The 11,262-nt window shown below is 38.9% G+C and overlaps 1 pseudogene; it reads right to left on the bottom strand.

Annotated features, from left to right (window-relative positions):
* LOC103267519 overlaps nucleotides 1-453 on the bottom strand; it is a 75,684-nt pseudogene extending 75,231 nt beyond the window's left edge.
* Between the last annotated feature and the right edge of the window lie 10,809 nt (nucleotides 454-11,262).

Raw genomic sequence — 11,262 nt, 5'->3', positions numbered from 1 at the left:
TGATCCTGAATCAGTCACATGTGTTTCTGTGTTTATTCACTCAATCACACAAGAAATATATTTGAGCATATGCTGCCTTCTGCCACAGCAGGGCACGGTCGCCGGCTCGCTCAGGAAGCCCCGGCAGCCCAGGCAGCTGAGGATGCCGCCGGCGCCCACGCCCACAGCGAGGGCTGCGCTCCAGCCCAGCCCGTGGTGGAGCCGGTAGTTGAACACCAGATAGTCCACCAGGGTGCCAAGGCACTCAGGCCTGGCCGGGGCCCTGTGGTGCAGCACCTCCGGCTCTGCTTTCAGGTGGCCGCCCAGTGCCAGCAGCTCGCCATGGTGGAGCAGCAGCTCCCAGCACTCTGACTCCATGGCTGCACGCTCCAGCCGGTCACCGCCCGCTTCCCAGAACCGGCCTTGGCCCCACAGCATGGGTGCCATTTCCCGACTCCCTCCAGGGGGCGCCATTTCCCAACTCCCTCCAGGGGAGGTCCTTGCCACGGCCAGAGACGTTATGACCTGCAGAGGGCTGCTCTGCTGCCACTGCCGCCTGCCGCTATGGTCCCAGAGCCTCCGGGACGCGCGGCTCTGCACACAGGCTGGGAGCAGGGGGGGAGGGGTGGCGCTGGTGGGGCTGAAAGTTTAGAGGGAGCTGACTGGTATGGGGGGGGAATTATCTCTTCCAATTTAGAATCAGGGAGAATGGGGTAAAAGGGGTTCTTTGGGGACTTATGGAAGGGATTCTGCTTCTCGCGAGGCTGTGATGACACACTCTTGACCTGCAAGAGAACACTTGTTAGAAAGGTCCCTTCTTGTGGCCAGCCTACATTGAAGGCAGGCCACTCAGTGGCGCACAAATCTCGGAATTTCTTTCCTTTAGTTCTGAAAAGTTTTCAGTCATGAGAGTTAACGCATTGTCTGTGTCTGTTCCATCTCACTTGCCAGTACTGTTGCCCCAACAAACACAACCAACAAGACAAAAAGGGAAAACGACAAGAGACAGTAGCAGCTGTGAAAACAAATCTGAAAGTACGATAGGGGAGAGATAGACCATCGACGAATCTGACCTTCTCCACAGATGAAGACCTGATCTTCCGAATGGGAATGTGAGATGTCTCCCACGAGCCCTGGCCAGTGGCTTTCCAGAGCATCCGCCTAGCCTGATGCCAACCTCAGAACAAAGTGTGGAGCTCCACCTGAGACACAGAACACAGATGCGCTAACCAGGGAGCGACTTACCGAATGCCGGCCTGAAAACCCTCCAGACTGGGGTCTCGGGGTCTCTGGGATCCCAGGAGAGCCCCCAAATGTAGTGGCCGAAAGTTCAATCCAAGAGACCACCAAGAGTCAATTCCGATGAAAGTTCAAGAGGGTCTTTATTTGCAAGCTCGAGCCTGGGTCTCTGTCGACAACCGACACAGCGGAGTATATTCAGAGGCTCTGATTTCCTTAAGCAGATGCCTTTTATGCTTTTACACAAAGGGAGGAGGAGTTTGGGGGGCTTTCCAATTTTGTTACCATTTAATTGGGTAGTAACCTCTGGTGGTCAGTTTAACCATGGAGGATTGGCTAGCCTGACTTGGGCTGACCTTGGCCCACTAGCTAGGGAAGTTGCAGAGACATCTGGAAACTTAGGTGATTACCCCCTTCACCTGATTGGTTGTTGCTAAGGGGAAAGTGAGATAAGGGAAGGGGTTGAAGCTTGTAACCGGAGCTTTGCAGTTTTTTCCCATAACTGAAACTTTAAACAGCTACAGGTTATGTTTTAAAGCAGAAAACTAAAAATGGCTGTGCTATTGTCCACAAGCTGATTACATATTTATTGGGTTATAGCATGCTCTTAACCTAAGTCTATGGTATACTTTATTACGGTCCTCTCACTGTTGGTCTATTAAACTTTAGTTATTTTTCAGGTGTATAGTGATATTTTATTGAGATTTTAATCTGTATTTTGATGACAACTAATAAGACTTTTATGTATTTATTGACCATTTGGATAACTTCCTGTTTTATAAATTTCTGTTTTGGTTGCATGTAGTTTTATTACTGTTATATTTTTCTTTTAAATAATATCTTAAAAATTCTTTGCCAATATTAAAGTATCTTCTGCTACATTTAGTTTGATTTTTTTTAATCGATACATAATAATTGTACATATTTATGGGGCACAGTACAATGTTTTGATATATACATATAATGCATAATTATCAGATCAGGATAATTAGGCTAGTCATCACCTAAAGCATCTATTTTTCTTTGGTGAAAATATCCCAAGTTTTTTTCTGTTATTTTTGAAATATACATAAACAATTGCTAGCTATAGTCACCCTACTGTGCTATCCACCACTAAAACATTTATCTTTTATCTAATTGTATGTTTGCATCCATTAATCAAGCTCTTTTTTATCCACTCTCCCAACTGTCATTCCCAGCCTCTGATAACCACTATTCTACTCTCTACCTTCTTGAGGTCAACTTTTGTTTAGTTCCCATATATGAATAAGTACACGCCATACCTGTTCTTTTGTGCCTGGCCTATTTTACTTAGCATAATATCCTCCAGTTCCATGCATGTTGCTGCAAATGTTAATCACAAGGAGATAAAGAATATTCTGTGGCTTGCTTTTGACTTTTGACTTTTGATTTTTTGGGGGTATCCAATCCATCTGGAGCTGATATTTTGTTGTTATTTTTCATTGTTATTATTTTTATGATGTGAAATCTATTCTTTCTAACTAGTTAGCCAATTTAATTACTTGCTTTTATTATATCTACTACCTTATCTAAATCTTAGAATTGGAAAGTTTTTCAAAATTTCATCATATGTATAAGTTTTGTACAATATTTTTGCAGGCAGCCTTTCTCAGGATAAGAACATTTTTTTCTACTTCAGTTTTAACAAGTTTTTAAATTGTGAATGGGTGTTGAGTTTTATTATCTGTTTTCTCCACTTCATTGTTGGTAGTGTGATTTTTCCTGTTATTTAATTTTAAGATATATAATTTATATTTGGTTTGTGGCTTTTTGGTTTGCTTGTGAGGTGGTATGATTTTCTTTTTGTTTATCCTATTTGAAATTCATAATTATTCTTGAATCTTTGTTTTCATATATTGAAATATTTTTTCATCTTTCAAAAATTCTCAACCTTTATTATCTTCAAGTATTGTTTCTACCAATGTACGTCTTCTCCTTCTGGTTCTTTAAATATACATCAGTTAGGCCTCAGTTGACTAAGTCCCGTATGGCACATAAACAGTTTTCCTTATCTTCCTTTTCTTTATTTTCTCCATGCTCTATTTTCTCCATTTCTCTGTGTGGTTTTCTGACCATCTTTTTAAAAATAAAATTCTTTGAATAAGTCATCTTTATTTTATTTTACATTTTATTTTAGATTTAAGGTCTAAATCATGTGCTGGTTTGTTACATAAGTATATTTATGATAACAAAGTTTGGGCTTCTACTGAGCTAGTGACTCAGGAGGTGAGCATGGTAACCAATGGGTGGTTTTTAACTCTTATCTTTCTCCTCTTTAGAAGTTGCCAGTGTCTGTTTCTCCTATTCTTGTGCTTGTGCATAGTCAGAATTTAGCTTCCACTTGTGAGAACTTGCAGTAATCAGATTTCAGCTTCTATGATAGTTCACTTTGATGGTCTCAAGCTGCATCCATGTTGCTGCAAAGAACAAGACTTCATTCTTTTTTATGGCTGTGTAGTAGTACTCCCTGGTGTATATGTACTACATTTTTATCATCCAGTCCACTGCTGATGGGCACTTTGGTTGGTTTCATCTCTTTACTATTGTGAATAATGCTGTGATAAACATACAAGTGCATATGTCTTTTTGACAGAATGATGTATGTTCCTTTGGGTATATTTCCATTAGTGGAATTCCTGGGTCAAACAATAGACATTTATTAGCTTTTTAAGAAGTCTCCGAATTGCTTTCTACAGGGGCTGGACTAGTTAACATTCCAACTAACAGTTTATGAGCATTCCCTTTCTCCAGTCTCTCCAATATCTGTTGTTTTTGCCTTTTTTTTTTTTTTAGTTGGAGTCTTACTCCGTTGCCCAGGCTGGAGTGCAGTGGTACACTCACTGCCACCCCAGCACCGACCTGCTGGGCTCCTGCAATCCTTCTGCCTCAGCCTTCCAAGTAGCCAGAACTACAGGTGCTACCACACCTGGTTCATTTTTTATTTATTGTAGAGACAGTTCTCACCAAGTTTCCCAGACTGATCTCGAACCCACAGGCTCAGACAATGCACGGGTATTGGCCTCCCAAAGTGCTGGGATTACAGACTGAGCCACCAAGTCCCGCCTGTTTTTTGACTTTCTAATGGTAGTCATTTTGACTGGTGTGAGAAGGTATCTCATAGTAGTTTTGACTTGCATTTCTCTAATGATTAGTGATGTTTAGCATTTCTTCATGTTTTTTGGTCTCTTGTATGACTTCCTTGAGAAATGTCTGTTCATGTTCTCTGCCCACTTTTTAATGAGGTGATTTTTTTCTGTTGATTTGTTTGAGTTTCTTATAGATTATGGATATTAGGCCATTGTCAGGTACATAGTTTACAAATATTGTCTCTCATTCTGTAAGTTGGCTATTTACTCTGTTGATTTTTTTTTTTTCTGTTCAGAAGCTTTTCAGTTTATGAGTTTTGCTTTATTTGCTTTTGAGTACTTTGTCATAAATTTGGGGTTTTGCTCTTGAGAACCCGATCATAAATTTATTGTCCTGGTCGATGTCCCAGAGAATGTGTTTCCCAGGATTTCATCTAAAATTTTTAGACTTCTGGAATTTTTCTTCTAGAATTTTTATAATTTGTGTTCTTACATTATCATTAACCTGTCTTGAGATAATTTTTGTATACAGTGAGAGGTAAGGGTTCAGCTTCATTCTTCTGTATATGGTTAGCCAGGTTTCCCAGCATCATGTTTTTGAATGGGGTGTTCTTTTCCCAATGTTTGTTTTATCAATTTTGTCAAAGATGGGTAGGTTGTAGTTCAGTGGTTTTATCTCTGGATTCTCTATTGTTTTCCATTGGTTTCTGACCCATCTTTTAGTTCTCTATTTCTCTATTCAAGTGAGACTAATTTTTTTTATACTAAATTTTAGTTTCTGTATTTTTCACTTTTAGAAAGTCTACTTTTTTTGTAATCTGTTCAGCTTTTTCTTCACATTCTTCACATTTTAGAACATATTCATCATAGTCTTGTTAAAATATATTCTAATTAATCTAAATCTGACTCTCCTTTGAGTGTCTATCATCTTATTCCTCTTTATTTTTGTTAAAAGCCTTTTTTTTCCAAATGCTTGGTTACTTTTGACACTATGGTGGACATTACATACAAATACATTTAAGGATAACTTAAAGTCATTGGTGTTATCTTTCTTCAGAGATAATTTTTCTCCTAGAAAGCAATTTTGGGCAGAACTAATCCAATCTTGAAATGACCTGATTTCAATCTTGGTTTCAGACTTGGTGACGACTAGTGCTTTACAGATTCATCCTGACATATTGTTTGTAGCCCTTCAAGGTTACAAACTAAAAACCTGGTTGGTGCTAGGTCTCTTACTTTTTTTCAACCCCAAATTTCAATGCTGTCCTTTCAGTGTTGTGCAATTAGTAAAAACTCTGCTCAGCTTCTCACCCTCTGTTTCTGCTTTATAATTGGAAAGTCCTCAAAGGAACACATGGTACCAATTGTGGAATCACTAAATCTAGCTAATTAACATATAAATTGACTCACACAATTAACATTTTTGAGGTGAGAATATATTCACTGTCTTACCATTTTTCAAAGATACAAGATATTGTTAACAATCGTTATCATCTTGTACAATAGATTTCTTCAACTTAGTTATCTTACTAGCTGGACCAACTTTGGACCAATCACACTTCAGTTTTCCCTTATCTCAACCACCCCAGCCCTGGTAATCACTATTCTTTTCTCTTATCCTAGACCAATTTATTTACATTCCAGATAGGAGTGAGATTATATAGTATTTGTTTTTCTGTGCTTGGTTTATTTTACTTGAAATAATGTCCTCTCTGTTTATTCATATTGTTGTAATTGGCAGACTATCTTTAAAAAAAAAAAAAAGCTGCATAGTATTCCATTGGATATATATACCATATTTTCTTTAACAATTTAGCTAGTGATTGGCACTTAGGTAAATTTCATATCTTAGCTATAATGAACAATGTAATAAATATGAGGGCTCAAATATCTGTACCACATACTGATTTTTCAAATATATACTTTGTAGTGGGATTATTGGATCATATGTTTTTTCTATTATTTTATTTTTTTGAATCAAAATCTTGCTCTGTCGCTAAGACTTGAGTGCAGTGATGTTGTCATAGTTCACTTCAGCACCTAACCCCAAGGCTTCAGTAATTCTTCCATGTAGCTAGGACTTATAGAAACATGCTGCCATGCCCAACAAATTTATTATATTTTTTTTTGGAGAGATGAGATCTCACTATGTTGCCAAGTCTAGTCTCTAACTCCTGGCCTCAAGTGATCCTCCTTTCTTGGGCTCCCAAATAACTAAGGTTACAGGAATAAGATCACCGTGCCCAATTCTTATTTTTAATTTTTGAGGAAACTTCATATTGTTTTTATAATGGCTGCAATAATTTACATTTCCACCAACAGTATAAGAGAATTTCCTTTTCTTCACTTCTTCAGCAATCCTTATTATCTTTTGTCTTTTTTGTAATAGCTCTTCTAACAGATGTGAAGTGATTCCTTGTGGTTTCAATTTGCATTTTCCTAATGTATAATGTTACTGAACATGTTTTCATATACCTGGTGGATATTTTTATATCTTCTTTTTAAAAATATCTATTCTGGTTCTTAGCCCACTTTTAAATCAGGATATTTGATTTCTTGCTATTGGATTGTTTCAGTTCTTTAAATATTTTGAATATTAGCCTGCTATCAGAAGCAAATATTTTCTTCCATTCGGTGGACTGTCTCTTTATTCTTGTAATTGTCTTCTTTGCTGTGAAAATACTTATTCATTTTATGTAATTTTTCTTTATTTTTGCTTTTCTTGCCTATACTTTGGGATTTATATCTCCAAAATCTCATTGCCCAGACTAAAGTTATAAAGCATCTCCCTTATATTTTGTTCTAGTAATCTTCTAGTTTCGCATTTTAATATTTTTGTCTTTAATTCATTTAAATTGATTTTTGTGTATAGTGTAAGATAAAGGTCTAATTAATTTTTCTGCATGTTTTTATCCAGTTGTCCGAAGACCATTTATTAAAGAGATTGTCCTTTCCCCATTGTGTGTTCTTAGTACTATGGTTGAAAGAATAGTTGGCTGTAAATGTGTTGATTTATTTTTTTGGTATTCCATTCTGTTCCTTTGGCATATGTGTTTGTGTTTGTGCCAGTGTCATGCTATTTTGTTTAGCTTGTTTTGATTACCTTGTTTATAAAAAAGATATTCCATGTTTATAGATGGGGGGATCAATATTGTTAAGATATTCCTATTATCCAAAGCAAAATACAGATTCAATGCAATTCCTATCAAAATACTAATGACATTCTTTACTAAAATAGCAAGAACAATGCTAAAATTCATATAAAATGACAAGAGATTGACTAGCCAAAGCAATTTTGAGCAAAAAGATCAAAGTTGAAAGCATTACATATGAAATATACAGTGAAGGTATCATGAAGGATTACTAGAGTTTATTAAATGCCTTTTTCTGTACATTGCTATTGAAATAATCATATGATTTATGTTTTTAATACTGCTTATGTAGTGGATCACATTTATTGACTTACATGTCAAACTATTCTTTTATCCCTAGGATGAAATCCATTTGATGATAGTGAATTATGAATTTTCTTGCTGCTCAAGTTTTCTACATTTTAAAGATACTTAATTCAGTTATTTAAATTATTTTTTCATTATTTTTGTCTGATTTTGTTAATTTGAAAACATTGTATTCAAGTTCTGAAATTATTTCTTCTACTTGATCCAGTTCATTTTAAAAATTTTCCTCTGCATTTGATACTTCCTAAATGAGTATTTTATTTCCAGAAGCTAAGATTGGTTTTATTTTAAATTATCTATCTCTTTGGAGAATTTTTCATTCATGTCCTGAATAGTTTCTTGAGTTTTGTTGTTGTTGTTGTTGTTGTTGCTGTAGGTTTTAAACATTTTCTTGGATCTTATTAAGCAGTTTTATAATCAACATCTGTAATTTCAAATATTGCATTTTGGTCATTGCTCAACATTTAGTGTCATCTTATGGGGGAGTTGTAAAACTCGGTTTTTCATATTGCCATAATTATTTTTCTGTCTTTTTCTTATTTGTGTAAACTATTTCTTTTAATACAATTATATTTATTTTTGTTTAGAGTTTTACTCCTTTCTTTTTCTTAGGTATGTGTCTTTAATGTATATAGTTTATGCTTGTCTAGCTTTGGCACCTATGGGTGAAACAAGGTTGCAGTGGAAGCAGGTGGTTATGTGCAATACCAGTATGATGGACAAAAGTCTTATTCCTGATACAGGTGGTTAGGGTATCTCCCAGTGAAATGCAGAGTTCTTCACTGGAAAGAGGGAAGGAGTTACCTCAGCTCCTGTGCTGGCATAAGTGTGGCCTGCCTTTTCATTATGTCCCTGTCCTGGTGTTCCAAATTTTCAGATTAGGCATCCACCTGTGTCCGTCTATAGGAATATTGACATTTTGTATAGAGAATCCCACACCTTGTTCAAGTGTAGGCCTGAAGGACACAATTCCCAAGTAGATGCAGAAAAAATGTCAACAGTGGCACTCACAGTGAGTTCCTGTAGGAGACGTAAATGTTGGTAACGTTGGGTCAGGGGGTGGAGAATTTTGCTTCTCCACAACTCTTCATAGGCACCAGGGTAGCTCACCTGCTGGGACAGAACTACTGCCTTCCCCCACTGAGCCCAGCATTGTGTCTGCATCTTTGCTGACAGAAACTTGCCTTGGATATGGAGTTCTGGGAAACAGAATCCTGCTCTGTGGATATATTTTTTTATTGTAGTGCACACCCCATTCCCCTGGGAGTGTCAATCTGTGAAGGCCCAACTACTTTGAGTCCTGTTTCTCTTTTGGGTCTAGCCACAATCCAGACTGGTGTTGAGGAGTGTTTTCGAGGGACTCACCGGCATGAAGTTTCAAGGGTGGAATGTCTCTGAGCAGAGTAAAGTCCCCCAACTGGTGTGCATCTGGTATAGAACCTTCTACTGCAGCTGTGATCCTGGAGGAAAGGGAAGCGAACCTGCATGAACTGGCAGGTAGTGCCCTTCAGAAGTCCCCAAATCGCAGCCCACTCCAGCACTTGGGTTCCAAAGGGCACCGAATCTTTCCTTGAGTTTGGGTACCGGAAGTCTTCTGCAAGAGCTAGAGAGGCCAGAAGTACTCCTAACTACCCTTTTCGTTAAAATAATAAGTCTTTCAGGATTTGATCTCTACCAGGTTCTTGTTCTTTTCTTTTTTGTGTGTTTCATATTATCTTCCAACGAACTCTCCAATAGGCTCCAGGACTCACCCCTTAACACTCTTATTATGTCTCAGACTATGGGCTAGTCTGCAGGTGTGCAGTGGCATGGGCTTTGCTCTTAACTCCTGAGGGGGAAGCGATGTTGGGTAGAGCCAGACTGGGCTGACCAGGCCTCTGGTTTTCCAAAGGTAAGTGCTAGAACCAGCTCTGATGTGTTTGGCAGGGGAGTTGGCCTAGTTCGTAGGGCTTTCTTAGTGTGGTGGCTTTCTCAATAGTCAGCTATGGCAGTGCTGTTCTGGGTATTTGAACAGACCCAAGGCCTCTTGAGTTGCCAGAGTGCTGTGGATCACGGTGTTAGCTGAGATCTTGCAACAAACCTTCCCAAGCACTGTGTTATTGTGTCATATATTATAATGGGTTATACCTTTTGACTTCTAGTCAGGAGGTGATGCTTAATGGAGAGAGCTGCAGTGGTGACAATGGGCCTTTGGCTTGTCCCCTGTTGCCAGAGATAAGTACTCAGATGTCCTAGAAAATAAATGGGTGATGGGAGTCCCAAAATTCCCTACTCATATTCAGCGGCAGGTAGGGGTAAAAAGTCATTTGGGGAGGACTAGGTCAGACAAGTTCATGCTCCAGTTCCCCAGATGTGTGCACAAATGGTGATCTACTGAGAGGGGTCCCTTGAATACTGTGATAACATTCTAGGGATGAGCAGAGCTGCCTCTGTTACGCAAAAGTGTTCATATAGGGCATATGGAGTTGCTAGCAGAGGTGAGATCTGCCCAGCTCTCGTTTTTTGACACAGGCAGGCTACACTCAGAACACAAAGCTATACCTGGCCACGTGTTTTCTTGCTGCAGCTTGCCCAAGGCAGAAATTGCCAGAAGTAGTGGAAATTGTCCTTGGAGTACATGAAAGCATCTGGTATCCTGCTCCCTTTCTGATCAGGCAACTACTAGTAAGACCCAGCTACTGAAACTGGGCTCTCAGAATGATGTGGCTGGATCCATTCAGGGTTTGATTGCCTGAGAATCTCCACATGAGTTTTGGCAGCAAGCTGCTGGGTAGTTTACCCATGTGGAACTGAAGTCCCATGAGACTCAAGGGACAATCCAAGTCAGTAGCAGGAGTTCAGAGCAGAGCCTCAGGGTTCCCTCACTCACCCTTTCCCTACATCCAAAGGCTGCTTGCCGTCTGTACTGGCAAAATGGTCAGAGGCTGCCTAGCTCTAATCTTGGCTGTTCAGTTTCTCATCTTTTTGCCCACTATGGATCCCATAGCTTCTTCTTTTTTTCTGGCTGATTGCATGCAGAAGAATGAAACAAGACCCCTAACTATCCCCATACACAAAAATCATCTCTAAATGTATCAAAGACATAAACATAAAATCTCAAATTATAAGAATCTTAGAAAAGGCAGAAGATATCCTCATGCACATTGGAATAGGTAACCAATATTTGATCATGACCCCAAAAGCATATGCCATAAGAGATAAGACAAAGCCTTATCTCAACGTACAAGTGAAGTTTGAGCCTCTCACTGATCCTCATTTCCCCTGGTTTAGGATCAGGTACCCTTAGTAATGTTATGATTCTTCCCTCCCTTGGCAGTATCCTGCTACTGTTGATCCCTCTCTTGTGGTATAGAGATAAATGTTCAAGACTCATTTATGAGTGAGAACATGTGGTATTCAGTTCTTTGTTTCTGTGAGAGATCACTGAATATGATAGACTCTAAGTCTATCCAAGTTACTGTGAAGCCATAATTTTGTCC

This window comes from Carlito syrichta, unplaced genomic scaffold, assembly GCF_000164805.1.
Source record: "Carlito syrichta isolate Samal-C Ts95f unplaced genomic scaffold, Tarsius_syrichta-2.0.1 Scaffold308157, whole genome shotgun sequence".
NCBI classification, from domain to species: domain Eukaryota; kingdom Metazoa; phylum Chordata; class Mammalia; order Primates; family Tarsiidae; genus Carlito; species Carlito syrichta.
Note: the sequence above shows the minus strand (reverse complement) of the source record. Positions and strands in the feature narration are given on the sequence as shown.